Source organism: Marmota marmota, unplaced genomic scaffold (genome assembly GCF_001458135.2).
Source record: "Marmota marmota marmota unplaced genomic scaffold, marMar, whole genome shotgun sequence".
Classification (NCBI taxonomy): Eukaryota; Metazoa; Chordata; class Mammalia; order Rodentia; family Sciuridae; genus Marmota; species Marmota marmota.
Window position 1 is genome coordinate 32,928,945 of NW_026000229.1, and position 16,752 is coordinate 32,945,696.

Genomic DNA, 16,752 nt, shown 5'->3' on the forward strand with positions numbered 1-16,752 from the left:
GGGGGGGGGGGGGGGGGTGCTTCACTGGGAAACAGCAGCAAGCCTCTCTGATGTTAAGCTGTCCCAAGAAGACCACCAAGAGGACCTTCAAAGGCCTTCAGAGGCCAAGCCACCACAGTGACTCAGAGATTCAGCAAACTGGGTCCTAAACACATTCAGCTCCTTGCCAGACTGTGCCTTGACAGCACCTTTATTATTCTGAGGGATGAGAATAATGGCAGCTCAATAATGGATGGTGTTGTGGGCACTACTGAGGAGCTCCCATTTTAGAACAAGCCATCTAGAGAAGGTGAGAGTCCAGAGCAGAAAATTGTACCTGGCCTCAATGAGGGGTTGGAAAATATCCTGAGCCATAGTACTGTGTGGGAGAATGTGGGGAGCTGAAAAAAGTTGTCAGGAGCTTAGAGATAATGTCTCTAACTGCCTAGTTTAGAAACAGGAGAAGAAAGAACCAAGCATTAGACTAGATGAAATGTGCTAAGGTGCCTCATTTCATTAGCACAATAGGCCTGCAAACTCAATATTATTCCCATGTTATAGGTGAAGACCCTAGGGCTGCATGAAATCAACTCATTTAATGAAGGCTATATAGATAGCTCTAGACCAAGTTACAAAATTAGGTCTGGTCTTATTCCAAGGAAATCATTGTTTTATTGTTACTATTTTCTTAACCCTGTAATCCAAGACACTGGTCTCAAAATGTGGAAGCTAAAAACAATGGACCTGAAAGTAGAATAGCAAGGGAAAGGTCTGGGGGAGATGAGAAGACAGTGGTTGAATCTGATCAGTGCATGCCGTATGCATGTATGGAAATATCACACCCAGCACCATAAATATCCTCATAGCTACCCCAAGCCCCAGTGTACCTATGTTGGCAGCCTAGTACAGTGCAGTATATTAAGCTATTTCTTTGAGAGAACTCGACAAGCATTTAATACCAGGTGTCATCATACTGACCACTTACCTGTTATGTACCAAGAAGCAAGAACAAGAGTGATTAGATTATGGTTTCTGAAGTCACAATAAAGAAAAAAAGCAAGAAGGTAGTGTGATCCATTTAAAAGAGGGGGAGCTCTAGTTTAAAAACAACTTGGACCAGAATTTAAACTAAATGGTAATTTCTGTAATTTGGTGAATAAAAAAGGCATTAAACTTCTATTCACATCTTATTCAAATAGGTTTTGATTGTCATGTTATGTTTTCTATCATGTAGAAATACAAAATTGGGAATTCATTCCGGATTCACGATAGCAATTCAAGGCTGTCATGTAAATGAAGTATTTGAGGTATTTTGCTTGATCTGAGTGGTAGAATTAAACCATTGAATGGAATCTTCAGAGACCATAATAAAAGAAAATGCTCTTTTATTACGGATAAAGTTATCCAAAGGTAGGGAAAAAAATGCTCCCAGTGAGTCTGAGATATTCAAGAATAAGTGGAACAGCACTTAACTATAATGTTTCAAAAGGATGAAAGTCTCCAGTGGGGTTGGATCAGATGAACTCTAAGGACCTTGCCTGATTTGCAGCTCTTCGTTTCTGGGACAGGTGAAAAGGATATTCCTTCTCTGTTATTGGTTAAACATTTTACATTCATTTGGAAATGATATACACTGATATGAGTAATTTGTCTTTGCATGTACTCAATTCTGTGATTTGTCTCTATAGCATCCTTGTAGCTTCTCATTAATATGAGATGTTAGTGGACAGTTTTCACCTGTGCTAACTAGCTGCCTTGATTTACTTTATTATAGTGGACTTTCAACACTTGGAGCAAGTCTACTGCTGGGTTTACTTAAATGTTTATCATAGACAAAGTCAAACTTGAAAAATCTAGGCATGAAATTACTCTTAAAACTCATAGCATCATCATTAATTTTTCACAGAAATGTGAAATCCATTTATACTCACCTATTATTAAACATCACCTCAATTCTTCCTTTGTTTTTGAAAATCTCTGTTTATAACATTTAACAATTGATAAGCCTTAGATTTCTCTTGGATGCTTATTTTCATAGGTTCAACTAATTTTAAACCATAAAATTTCCTTCATCCTATCTCTTCTTCATAGCTATGATAAAATTTAAGTCCAAAGTATTTAAATGTCACATATAAAATCTTACTCTTCTTTTTAAGAACAGAATTTCATTCAGAACTGTTTCCTAGTTCTTGGTTTGTACCCTTTCTTCCTCTTTCTCTCAATATAGGTGTGTATGTTTGTATGTATGTGTGTGTATGTGTATTTCTGCACATGCACACATATGTGTATAGCTACAAAGATAAATAATACATAGTAATATTCTTATACATATTAATGTATAATAATAAATATATTGTATACAATATTTGTACAAGTGAAGATACATATCATAATTAATGAAAAGAATGAGAATTGGGATTTTTTGCATGTTTTTTGTTTTAAATTTAATAGATAAATATATAGTAGAATTAAATATTTTAAAAATTAACTTTTATTGCAATATTTGTAAAAGCATTTCTTCTATCTTAGTAGAGCTTAAAATATAAAGGTGAAGAAGGACTACCAAGGCCAAATTCAATGCTGGTGATGAGCACTGTGATAGAGGGAGTAGAAGTACATCAAAGAATCACCTAACTTCAGCTTGAAAGATTGGGGGTAGTTCAAGGAAGGCTTCCATGAGAGATGGCCAAGTGAAACCCTGAAGGATGAATGACAGGGAGCCTAGGAAAGAGGTTTAGAAGGAAGAAGGGAATGCAAGAAGGAGGGGCAGAGTCACTGAGGTCAGACAGAGCAAGGAGCATTCAAGGAACTAAAAGAAGCAAAGTATAAATCTGTTAGGAGATTGAGAAAGCAATATAAGTAGGCATGGCTGGTGAGAAAGCCACATAGAATATAAAACAAATGGACAATGGGCCACACTACAGTTGAAGCTTCCTGTTGAGTTATCACATACATCTCCTACAAGGTTATACTCCTCAGTAAATCCAATACAGTTAGCAGTTTTCTCTGCTTTCATGACTCCAAAAAGGTGTTGCCCACTACTGGATTCTCACACCAGACCAGGTCAATGAAAATTTGAGTTTGCCTTCTAAATTTTTCTTGTATCTTTATTTCTCTCATATCTGCAAAATCACCACTTATTTCATATATCCTGATTTATTGCAATAGACAGGAAATCTTAACAATGCACATCAACCATAAGACCTACCTCAGATGGAAACAGAATGGGGAGAACACTGTGATTCAAGAGAGGAGAATGAGGTGGGCACAATGGCACAGCTTGTAATTCCAGCTATTTAGGAGGTTGAGGCAGGAGGATCCAAGTTCAAGGCTAGCCTCAGAAAATAGCGAGACCCTGTCTCAAAATTTAAAAAAAAAAAAAAAATTTAAAAGGCTGTGGCTATAGCTCAGTGATAAAATATCCCTGGGTTCAATCCCCAGTATCATGCATGGAGAAAGGGGGGAGGGCGGAGATAGAGGTAGAATATGAAAGATTTTCCTCTAAACTTCTGATGTGTGGCTGAGTCAGAGTTTGTGAATGTGGTTGATGTACCCAGCTAAGTACTATATGGAAACACGAAGACAACGTCTCCCCAAACCCAAACCCATGCATACATTTTGGTTTCTAAAAATAACTGTTGTGAGACATAAGCCTGAGAAGAAGCCCAAGAACAGAAACACTGGGCATTGTGTTTAACAGCAGTCACACCCTAGGTCTTCTATCAGCCCCTTTCTGTATGCTGCCAAATTTTCCTAATTGGCTGTGACCATTGTTAGGAAACTGCTGACTGCCTTGGAACCAGCAGGTTTCTATAAGCAAGTCTGCACTAAAAAACAAGTGTGGTCCACTGTCCTCTTTGCTTCTATAACTTCTAGTATTAAAAAGACCATAGTTATAGTAATACATTATATACTTGAAAATTCCTGAGGGTGGATTTTAAGTGTTCTGAAAACACACACACACACACACACACACAATACACACAAAATGATAAGCATTTCAGGTAATGCATATGTTAATTTGCTTCATTTAGCTATTCCACAATGTATAAATATACCAACATATCATGTTTTACAGCACATATATATATACACATATGTATATATACAATTTTGTCAATCAAGTAAAAAAGAAAATATAAGGAAGATAATTCACATTCTGAATCCCCAGGCATGCTACTAAGACACATTTAGAGTTTTTCATCTTTAGAAACAATTGCAAAAGAGAGGAAAAAATGTTTTGTGGTTTTGTGGGTAGGTTGATACCACCGCCAGTCAGACTGCCTATTTAGCTCCATTCATCTCTCAGTATAGACAAAGTATTTTTGTGCCTTGTTTATCCTGCTTTAAAGGTCAACAACTGACTCAGAGGACGGGACAGAGACTATGAAATAACTCTGTGAAACAACTTCCTGGAGAAGTACTTTGTGCCTATAAGGTATGGTCAGCTACAAGAGTATCATATGAGATGGAAGTTTTGACTTAGATCTGATTTGGGAGCCCAGTATTTAAAGCCACTCTGTTCATTAGCAATTTCAGTGGGAGGAGTTTTACTGGATTAAGTAGACTTTAGGGTTTTCTGACCCTATCAGCATCTGTGCAGAAGTAAAAGCCTGGTTTCCATTCTGCATCTTCATGTTTGATGGTTTTGTACTACTGACTTCCCTCTGATCATACTTTTTGTTGAAAAAAAGAAAATTAAACACCCCATGGAAGACAGATTCTGAGTATGTGGAGACACATTCCTACCTTTTTTTTTTTAATTGCAAAACCTGCCTTTTCAATGTGTGTGATTTCATGAGGCTCTCAGTTGTGCATAGTTGGGCTACTTCTACTGAAGTCCTGGTGTTTCCATCATCCTACAAGTTCTCACATCATGCCCTTTTGTAGTCAGTTGCCTCTTCCCAGACACTACACCCTGGCAATCACTGGTCTCTTTTCCATCACTATAGTTTTTCCTTTTCTAGGTTTCATAGGAAACAGAATTGAACATATCTGTAGAACATATAATATTTTGTTTCTAATTTATTTTACTTAACACAATGCTACTGAGTTTCAACCATGATGTTGCAGTAGTTTGTTCCTTCTTATTGCCAAATTACATTCGATTGTATAGATATTCCAAAACTTGATTAACTATTCTGCAGTTAATAAACATTCAAATATTTTTCCGTTTTTAGTTATTATGAGCACAACTCTTATGACCATTCCTTCACAAGTTTGTATGTACACCTATGTTTTTATTTCCCTTGTATAAATACCTAGAAGTGAAATTTCTGGGTAGTGTGGTAAGTGTATATTTAATTTAATATTTTGTTACCACCATTTATTTGTTCCTGTCCTTGTCAACATGTAGTATTATCAATCATTCCCATTTTGTATTTTAACATGTACTTTAATGTGAGTGACACTTCATTGTGGTTTTAATTTGCTCTTCTTTAATGACAAATTGTGTATGTTGAGCATCTTTTCAGATGATTATATAACATCTGTATATTTTAGAGAATTATTTATCCAAATTTTTGTCAAATGTATCCTTGGGTTGTTTGTCATCTTACTGATTTCTTCTAATTGATTTTTTAAGTTTTAAAAAGTTATTTTATCTATGAATGTGAACAATTAGATTTAGTTACTTTAGATTAAATCTATTATGGATATAAGTTTTAAATGGTTTCTGGATAACTCTATTTTCAAAATAATGGTCATGCTCCTGCTTGTATTTCACATCAAATTATTTTCAACTTTTTATAATTTAAAATTTATGAATATTAAGCAAAATAGCATGCTAAAACTCCATGGATCTGTGTGTAATCCAGCTCCCACACTTACCAACTTTCTGTCATTCATGTTCTTCTGTGTTTCAGTCATTTTATACCTACCACGTGAATAATAGCAGTAGTACTAGTGATAGCTTTTGTTTCCTGTTTAGGTAAAATTTACCTATAACAAAACACACAAATATTAGATATGTAATTCTAAAATAAGACCCAAATGAGTAACCCACAAACTTTATCTCCATTATATTAAAGAGCATTCTTATCTCCTGTAAAAGTTTTAATTTCAAATATGTAGTTGTTCATAATTTAATTTTATTATATCAGAGAACTATGGTCTTATAATTTAAGTCTTTGAAATTTAATATTTGCTATATGGCCAACATACATATATATATATATATTGGTACACATTCCATGTGTACTTAAAAGTTTCTATTTTGTAGCTGTCAGATGTCATTTTCCATTATTTTCAAGATGGTTTCTTGGGCTGGGGTTCTGGCTCAGTGGTAGAACACTTGCCTAGCCTGTGTGCAGCACTGGATTTGATTTTCAGCACCACATATAAATAAAGTCCATTAATAACTAAAAAAATATTTTTTAAAAAAGATGGTTTCTGGTGCCTTTTGGATTTTCTATTTTTTTCTGTCCTTATGTTTTGGACTAACTGCTGTATATTGACCAAGGACTAATGCAATACTGAATAATGATTTTACTTTATGTGTTCTCCCATTCTCACAGATCTTTCAATTCTTCTATTTTGAAGCTGTTGTTGTCATCTGCAAAGAAATTTATAATTGCCATCTCTTCATGACATATTGACTCTGTCTTTATGAAATGTTCATATTTGTCTCTATTAATATGCTTAGTCTTTTTTGTTGTTGTTCTTGGTACTAGGGATTGAACCCAGGGTTGCTTAACCACTGAGCAACATACCCAGCCCTTTTATTATATTTTATTTTGAGAGAGTGTCTCACTAAGTTGCTTAGCACCTTGCTAAGTTGCTGGGGCTAGGTTTGAAATTGCCATCCTTCATTGGGAGTTCATAACCAACTTGAATCTAATGTATGAAATATGATATGTCAATAGCTTTATAATGTTTTGAACAACCAATAAAAAAAATAAATTAAAAAAAAAAAAAAGAAATTGCCATCCTTCCGCCTTAGCCTCCTGAACCACTAGGATTACAGGCATGTGCCACCGCAGCTGGCAACATGCTTAGTCTTAATGTCTGTTTTGTTAGACATGAATGGAGTCATTTTTGCATGAGATATCTTCTTTCATCCTTATACTCAATATATCTTTTCCTTTATAGTTAAAAAATGTCTCTTGTAGTTTAAATATAGTGGAATCTTATAATTATGTTTGGTCTAGCCATGTCTTTCTTTCAATTAGAGTGAATATTATATTTAATGTAATTATTTAGGTTGACAAAAAAATTGTCATCCTAAAGCCGATCATATCATTATTTATATTTAGTGTAATTAATGATATGGTTGGATTTAGGATGACAATTTTTTGTATTTGTGTTATTTTTTTGTTCTACTTTTTATTGCTTTTCGGAGTGGTTATCCAAAAATTTACTACTCCATTTTAATTAATCCATTGGCTTTTGAGCTATCTATGCCCATTTGCATTATATTAATACATTACTTTGATAATTATAACATAATTTAATTTATCAAACTTTACTTAGAGCTTTTTTTAATACCAGGTCACACAAAATATTTTAACCTTGCAACAACCTGGCTCCATTTAACCCTCCCCTTCAATATTTCATTCCATTATTTCTAGAAATGCAATTATACATGTGTGTTATACGCACAAATGTTATAAACTCTATAATAAGTGTTATAATTTTCCTTCAAATCCTCTTAAGTCTTTTAAAGAAACATATACAGATATAAATAGAAATAGAGTAGCTATAGATATACACACACACACACACATATATATATATATATATATGCAATATGTGTATTATATTTTTATACCTATTTATATATGTATGCATTAGAGTAATAGTCATTCTGTCTCAGAGATACTATTTACTATGCCATTTTCTGAGTATCTTCATTTGCCATTTCTTATAGCATAGGTCTTTTGGTGTTGAAATCCCTTGAGTTTTTAAAGTTAATTTGTTATTTAAAACATCTTTTATTTCATTTCACTTTTGAAGTGCTTTTTTGTATACATAATCTGGTTTGACAGATTTTTTTTTCCCCTCATTGAGTCTTTTCTCTCTGGCTTAATTCAAGATTTTATTTTCAGCTTTGGATTGTAACAGGTTGGTTGAGATGTATCTATATGTGATTTTCTTTGTATTAATGCTGTTAATTGTTTTTTAAATTTCTTTGTTCTGAAATTTGATTCTTCATCAAATTTGAGACATTTTCAGCCATTACTTCTTCAGTTTTCTTTGTTCTTATTCTGTTCCATTCCTTCTTGTTTGTCTTCCGGGACTCAAAGTACGTGTATGGTATACTTGTTATGTTCCCACAGATCTCTCAAGTTCTGTTAAGTTTCTCCCATATTTCATTTCTCTGTTTTAAGCTCGTTGATTGCTTCTTCTGTCATCTCAGTCCTGGTTTTAAGCCCCTCCAGTGAATTTTTCATTTCAATCATTATACTTTCGGGGTCTAAAATTCCAGGTTTTTTAATTTTTTTTTTATACTCTGTATTTCTGTGCTGTGATGCCCGTCCATTCATCCTTTTCACATATTTTCCCTTTAAGAACTTAAACATACTTACAAGAGCTGTTTTGATATACATGTCTGTCTATTCACTGCAACATCTAGACCACTTCGTTGTTGGTTTCCATTGATTAAGATTTTTCCCAAATAATGGTCATGTTTTTCTTAATTTTTTACATATGAAATGACTGTTAGATGATACAAGAATTCTGGATTTGGTTATGTTTGTCCGTGAAGTGATTTTGTAAAATTATTTCAGGCAGTTAATTTGCAGCCCAACTCTTTCCACTGCATTTGTAATAAATGAACAATTGATTCAGTAATTTCAGCCTCTATCTACTTTTATTGTTTTGACGTTTGCTTTTTGTTTTTTGTTTCTGGTCTCCTAGGGTCTCCTCCACAGTTTAGTGGTTGGGCAAGAGCCTGGGTCAATTTTGCACACTTATTTTGGGAATTACTCTCTTTTCTTCCCTTTCCTTTCAAGATTCCCACCCCTCAAACATTCTAATAACCCAAAATGATATTTTCTGACATCTGAAACATATAAAATTTTCTCTTTCTGCCATAATTGATTATTTTTAGACAAATAGCCACAGAATGTCATATTTTGCCTGTTTCAGCTCCTAGGTGAAACCATCTCCTCCCTTCTTTCTACTGGGGTTTCTCTGTAGTGCTTATGTTGTAGAGAGATCCTGTGAAGCCAAAGTGGCCACAGGATCCACAGTGATGGGTTCTTGGAATCCTACAGGAAGGATTTCAAGTGAGTTGTGAAGAGTAACAAGCAGGAGTTTATTAGAAGTTGAGTAAAGATGTACAGTGCAGGTACTGAGTGGACCATCCTCAGGGAGATCAACATAACTTTTAAAGAGTCTAAGTTTTTAAGGTTTGGGGTCCTTTTGTCTTGTCTTACATCTGCATACTTCACTTTTGCTTGATAAGTGATTTATTAATGTTTACTTTTTATTTCTTATGGCCCTAAGGTCTAGATGACTTTGACATAAAGATAGCTGTGACCTGGTCTTGAAACAATGGTTTCCTTAAGAGGTTATGATTCATTATGGCTAGGGGAGGTTTGATGAGCCAGTTCCTATTTTCCAGTTGTTTATCTGCTTTGATAAATTTTCTTGTGATTCCCAGTCCTGAGGTTTATGGACTCACTTTGCTGTACCTGTTTGATATCCTCCCTGTATGTTACCTCCCATTACTGTCCTTTTCCTACCTACCTGCTCATGGCCACCTATCTACCTAACACCTTCAAGTAGTTGTTTGTTTTTAGTTTACTTAGTTTTAATAATTGTTACCTATGGGAGAGTTGATGTACCAAGTTAATCTATAGAAGATGAAAACCCCCAAACATTTAATTTTTAATCTAAAGGCTAACAAGTGTTTGATAAAATATGTTCATCAAGTATTTAACAAAACATAGCAACAGGTAGAATCAGGGGGACTTGGATTTCTCCTTTTTGTTAGTTTTCTTCAGTTCTAAATAGAAGAAATTTTGTTGGTTATTCTGTGTACTTTTCCCTAAACATTTTCCTAAAGAATTAGGACAAATCTGATAAGGACATATTTTGTTTGAAAAAAGATTATGGCAATGTGTGAAATCCTGCCAAACACCGGTTATTCCCTACCCTCTGTTTCCCTGGAGTAGGGAGCTAAAAGAATCAAGGTTATGTGAATTCAAGTCTGCTACTTTAATCAATAGGCATGACCTATCTCAGCATTTTAAGTCCCCTAGTATGTGAAAAACTGACATAAAAAGGACTGGGACAAGCTGTACTCCCTTTTTAGTGAGGACCTAAAAGGAAGAAATAGAGAAAATGATGCACTGAAGATTAAGATCAGCCACATGAGAAAATATTTCTCAATGTTGAAAGTAATGAGTCTCCTCGATGGGTTGCCAAAGGCTTTGAGGGAATGTTTATGCCTGTGTGTGTGTGTGTGTGTGTGTGTGAGAGAGAGAGAGAGAGAGAGAGAGAGAGAGAGAAATTGACTCTGTCTCTCTAGAGGGACACATCTGTGTTTAAAAATGATAGCATATGCTTTTATCATCTCTGAGTTTTTAATCAAGGCACTGTCATAAAAGCTTGTTTCATATTTTTTAAAAAATCATTTAAAAAACGGACCTTATTTTCCAGGATGCACAAGGAGCACCCAACCTAATAATGTGGTGAGTTGACACATCTGTTGTTTAGGAGTTTGAACCTCTTGAAAAAAGCATTAATATCTTTCAGATCCTTCTCTCACTACCCAAAACACAGTATAGGTATATAACATACAATTAGTATTTAAGAACTCCTTGATGCTCCCTCCAAAGTTCTAAAAATTGTTTAAGACTATTCACTGAAAAAATAGAGTCTGAGCATCAGCAGAGCTGGTTTCAAAGCCCAGCTCTGCTATGGAAAGTCAGGACTATTTAAAGGTGTTTGTGTTGTTTGTTATTGTTCTGAGTACACCTATGGTACTCATATGGAAGGCTATGAAGTGAGGTATTTCCTAGGATTTAGAAACAATAAATGCTAAATCAACATCTCTCTATACTGGACATTCCTTAAAAACTTTCAGTCTTGTTTCTAAATAAACAGGATTAAATTACTTGTAAAAATAGTGTCTGAGTCTATGACCTTGACAGCTTTCAACATGTGTCCTAAAGGTTTATCAGTGCAAATCCCTTTGAGCTAATTAAAAAGGAAAATAGTTAAAGATAGTTAAAGCCTGTATTTTTATTTTAAAACATTATTAGTTTGCTAGGGCTGCTGTAACAAAATGCCATAGACTGGGTGGCTTATAGAACAGAAATGTATTTTTCTCATAGTTCTGCAAGCAAAGATCAAGCAGCTGGAGGGTTAATCCTCTGCAGCCTTTCTCCTGGCTTGCAGATAGTCTCTTTCTGCCTCCAGCATCCCTTTGTGCATATGCACCCCCTGGAATCTCCATTTGCTTCCAAATTTCTTCTTAAAAGGACACCAGCCAGATTGGATTAGGGCTGCCTAAGGGTTTAATTTAAATTTATTCACATTGGTTAAGGCCTAGTCTCCAAATGTAGTTATGTGGGTTGTTCCCTCTAGTACTCGACCTCATTTCATCTTAATTGCCTTTTCAAAGACCCTGTCTCCAAATGCAACACAGGTAGATCCCCACCATTATGACTTCATTTAATCTTAATTATCTGCTCAAAGACCCTGTTTCCAAATGTAGTCACATGTGGTAGGCACACCATTATGACCTCATTTAACCTTAATCACTTCTTCAAAGGCCTTGTCTCCAAATACAATCATATGGGTTCAGACCCCACCATTATGACCTCTTTTAACCTTAATTAGTTCTTTAAAAGCCCCTTTGCTATATGCAGTCACATTCTGAGGTACTGGATGTTAGGACTTGAACATATGGATTTTCACAGGAGGAGGAAACAATTTAGTCCATAATAGGAAACAAATTTATCACTAGACTTTTTGACGCACAAGCATAACTAAAAATCTATTTTAAAAAAGGCACTTACACGATGACACCATGGTGAAACTGTACAATCAAATGCATGCTTACTTATCTGTTTCCTACTAAATCTCCTGAGTCTTCTTTGTCCTTTCTTGCTAAGGATGAAACTTAAATGCCAAGTTTTTAATATTGAAATAAATGAAGATTGCCTCAATGATAGAATATCAACAGCTTTCACAAATCAAGTTTTAAAGGATGAAGTAGGAAAATGTGGAGGGGGGGAGCCATGTACTTAAAATAAGTGGTGGACAAAACTATCATAGTTCTCTAAACTACCTTAAGAAGGTTGATACAAGCATTAAACTAGTTAATACATGCATAGTACTTAGAAAATTAGCTGCCATAAGATAAGCGTTCAGTGTGTGATTGTTTTTATTAATTAAGATGTTTATGGTTTATCTGGTGTCTTTCGCTGCACTGCACCTTTTGCTGCCATTCATAGCCCAGATTCCCTTGAACAGCCTCCATTAAGAATTTTCAGCCTCTCTATTGAGGCAAAAGTGGTACAGATGAGGGTGAGGTTTTAAGTCCACCCTATTCACCAGACTTGAGAATTTCCTTGGAGGTTGCTTTGTGACTGAAATTGAGAGGAATACTTTTCTTCAGCAAGAGCTATTGACCAGTCTGTCAGACACATACTAGATACAAAGGACTTGAATTACACAATTGTTTGGGGAAGGCTCCTGCAGCCTGTAGTATCATTAGTCAGGAGAAGCAGTTCTTATATTAATCAAGTCCCCTAAGGATGTTGACAAGGATAATAATTCTTTCCCAATGTGCTGATGTAACTCTCAATTGGTTCATATTAAAACAAGAGAGGAAAAAGGTTTGGGGAAAGAATACATATTTTTAATAGAAGCTATAATTCTGTATGAAGGGTTATCTGAATAGTTTGCACAAGAAATGAAATTATAGCACTTATTCCACTGATAAAGCCATTGAGGGAATGAAGCCAAAGTCCTATCATCCTTTGCAACCGAGGTTTGTGAGGACGCAATTAACTCTGTGTAACTTCCCTCCATGGCCCATGGGCTTTTGTTTTGCTCAGGAAAAAACAAACTGGTGCTAACTGTCGTTTAATCTGACACCATAGCCTTATAAAAAAATAAATGGCATTACAGCAACTGGATCCTTCCAGGTATTAATATTTTTTTTAGAAATAAATCATAAGCCAAAAATATAAAAAGAGTATATATCCTCATGGATCACCTTAGCTGTGATGGGTACTGATAGCACGGTTAATACAGCTTACTAGGCATCATCCTAACTGTAGGAAACAGAAAATTCTGCCTCAGCTTAAAGATATCAGAAATGTTCATCTTCCCTGGGTAATTTTTGGTGCCTCGATTCCCAGAAAATTGCAAGTAGCTTAAGCAGGACTGAGGTTACTTCCAGGTGGAGCCTTCCAGAGAGCAGAAGTGTGCTTCATTTTTCTTTTTTTAAACTATAGGTTCTCTTGAGTACCTCGCCATTGCTCTGTCTCACAGGGAAAGTCTAAAAATCTCCAATCAATTTTGAAGCAGATTTAGATCCGGAAGATACCCAATTAATGCATATCAACTTTCCAGGAAGCCTGAGCACAAGCAAGAAGCCCCAAAGGCCCCAGGGAATGATTGCTATTTCCATCTTCATCTGGGAGGGGGAAAAAAAAACCTGGCAACAGCCTTCATTTCAATAGTGTTTTGGTCCACTGATTTTATCACCTAGGTAAGAGTCATTTGCAATTAATGTATAAAATCATAGCTTTTTAGAGCTATAAGGATCCATAGAGGAAATCATCTAATCTAATTCTCTCATTTTACAGATGAGCAGACTGAGGCCTATAGAGGTTTGGGCAGGTATCCAAGGTCACTTGCTAGTTAATGACTCAGCAGGGATATTGATCAAAACAGCTCATTTTCTTAAGCAGTATAAGCATTTCCTGTTCAGTGATACTTCTATTGTTTATGGAAAGTACAATATTCTACTTTAGCCTAGCTCCCACTTGAAATAAATTAAAATTTAAAATTAAAGTCTAATGATTTTTGTTTAGAATTTGAAGTGCTTTAATCAAAGCAGGGCTTAAAATGACTCTTGATAAGTGCCCTGGGTTTGTTTCTGGGAGCAGGAAATGTGGGAGTAGGGAGAAAGATGCCCACCAAGTTCATGGAGAAAAAGAAATGACTGGGCCTTGCACTGGGGCAGAGAGAGTTTCTTTCTCATTTTGAAGAGGACTATGGTTTCTTGGCCCCATAAACTTGGGGAAACATTCTCTGTGTTCTTCTGACTGTAATGAATTGGGGAGACTGTGATTGGCACCCACCATGCTAGTCACACCTTATTCAAACTCCTATTTGGGTTGAAAAATAGGAAAGTAGCAGCTAGATAGAGGAAGAAACATTGACATGGCTGTTAAAGTTTAATAAATAACTATGGTGTCTGGAATCAGAGCAATGAAATATTCAGGCAAAATTAATTACATGTAGAGGTAGATTATAAAGGCCAGTATCTGATGCAGAGCAGGGTTATAAATGAGTTGAGCCAGTATGATTGTTGGAGTCATGGAGTAATGAGGCTGGCAGGATATTCTACAGATTCAGAGGGTGTCGGTGAAGTGGGTACCTTGTAGAAAAGCAATGTGCGGCAGAGTAATAGAGGTCTCGGCTTCTCTGTACCATCTTTAATTGAATTAGAAATTTCATTTGCAGAGGGAGAATTAGAATCACAGTCTCACATTTCATCTCAAGTAAGCATGGAAGCTGGGATGTGAGGTGGGATTGCATCACTGTTGCAATTGTCCACTGTCCCATGAGCACATGATGCCATAAGCCAGGGGGAGGGAGGCTTATCTGTGCTGAGAGTCAGTGGTTGGCAGGGAATGGGGGTCCTTGTGGAGGAGATGAGGAATTCCTGCCACCGCTCCGCTGCATTACTTTTGCGACTACAAATGAGGCTCCTCATTAATGAATCATGCATACAGACCGCCAGGATCTCTGCATAAATTGGCATTATGGGTTGAAGGGAGAGCTCAGGGAGCCCTTCCGTCTGACTTCAGCCTGATTGGATCTGGAAAGGAACTCATAATTTCCATTTTCCATGGAATTCTAGGGCAACCTTGCACACCACTTTTGTACTCCAAACCACAGATAGGTTGCTGGGGATCTGCAGAAAAATCTGTGGGATTCTTCATAAGAGAGAAGGAATATCAATAAGAGCTTCAACGAGATTTCCCTTCCCCTGCCAGGCACAGCACCTACAGAAAACGTCTGAGTCTGCTTTTGACTGTATACGCATGCTGAGGTCTGATGCAGCATATGTATTTTGTTTCATTTCTTTGAGTTCATTCACTAGGGATTTGGTGCAAGTTAACCCTGAGGATGTTTTGTCCAATAAATTCTGTTTTAAAATGTGTCCTCCCATGATAATGTACTATTATTCCAACAAAATAGGCTGATGCAAAAGTTTGATCTGAGAATGTTTTGCTCCATAAGAGAAACTGATATGTAATATCTCCTTTTTAGCCCCACAGAAAGAGTCTGTCGTTGTTAGCTCTGTGATCTATGTTGTGCATTGGGGAATTATTTCTAATGCAATTGGTAAAGTTCAGACTACTTCAGAGCAGAAAATAAATGGGTGAAGCCCACCTTCCAGAACAGCTCAAGCCCACACTACACCTTATAGTAAATTAAAAAGAGACATACCGACCTTCAGGTTGTGGCACCTTTACCAAATCTCCCCGCGTACAATCACCACTTCTTCCTTCCCCTGAGTATCCTTGTGCAGTGCACAACCTGTACCAGCTTTGGCATCCTCTTTGTGAATGTTAACACCTCTCTAACCCAACAATAAGTGTGTGGGAGAGGCCTGGGACCAGCAAATTGACCTTATATAGAAAAATGTAATGCCTGAAAGATATAAAGCAGAGCTATGTAGAAGACATAATAATCATTTAATTTTCAGAAGAGGAGAAGGTGATAGAAAGCTCAAGATTCATATCAGTACTGCCTTAGAGCAGCATGTTCTACTGTCGATCATTGTGAAATGTAAATGTTTTCTTTAGGATTATATAATTTATTGTAAAAAAGTATATTGGAATCGTTTAGTCCTCCACTTTATAGATAAGTCATGTGTATAGCTCATCATTACATAGCTAGCTCATAATGATGAAGCCTGAACTCTATTTCAGTACCCAAGACAATTTTAATTTACCCTCTATCTTGCCAAGGTAAATGCCATAAGCACACGCACCTTAAAGAGGTGCCTTTAAATCTGATGTCCTCTAGTAGATGATGGCAGCTGTGTTATGCTACCTGTACTCTTCCCACATTAATAGCATGGATCCTTCTCTCTGCTTCAGTTTTGAAGAATGAATAGTAATAATCTTCTGATCTAGGCCTTTTTTTTTTCTTTTGTTCCGGTACCAGAGTTGAATTCGGGGATGCTTAACCACTGAGCCACACCCCAGTCCTTTAAAAAAAAATTATTAGAGACAGGCTCTTTCTAAGTTGCTTAGGGCCTCCCCAACTTGCTGAAGCTGGCTTTGAACTTGCAGCCCTCCTGCTTCCCAAGCCACTGGGATTATAGGCATGCAACACTAAGCCCAGCCTGACCTAGCCTTCAAAAATAATTGATATTCACTGATGACAATGGAAATGGCACTCCCCAGGGAATAGGAATTATATTCGCTGATGTTTAAGTTTTCTACCATACCACTCTGCTCCTGCACCTCCTTTATTCCCCACCCCACCATACCCACCACATACACATACACACACACACACACACACACACACACACACAAAATGTAGGAGATGCATTGCTTTGTGTTC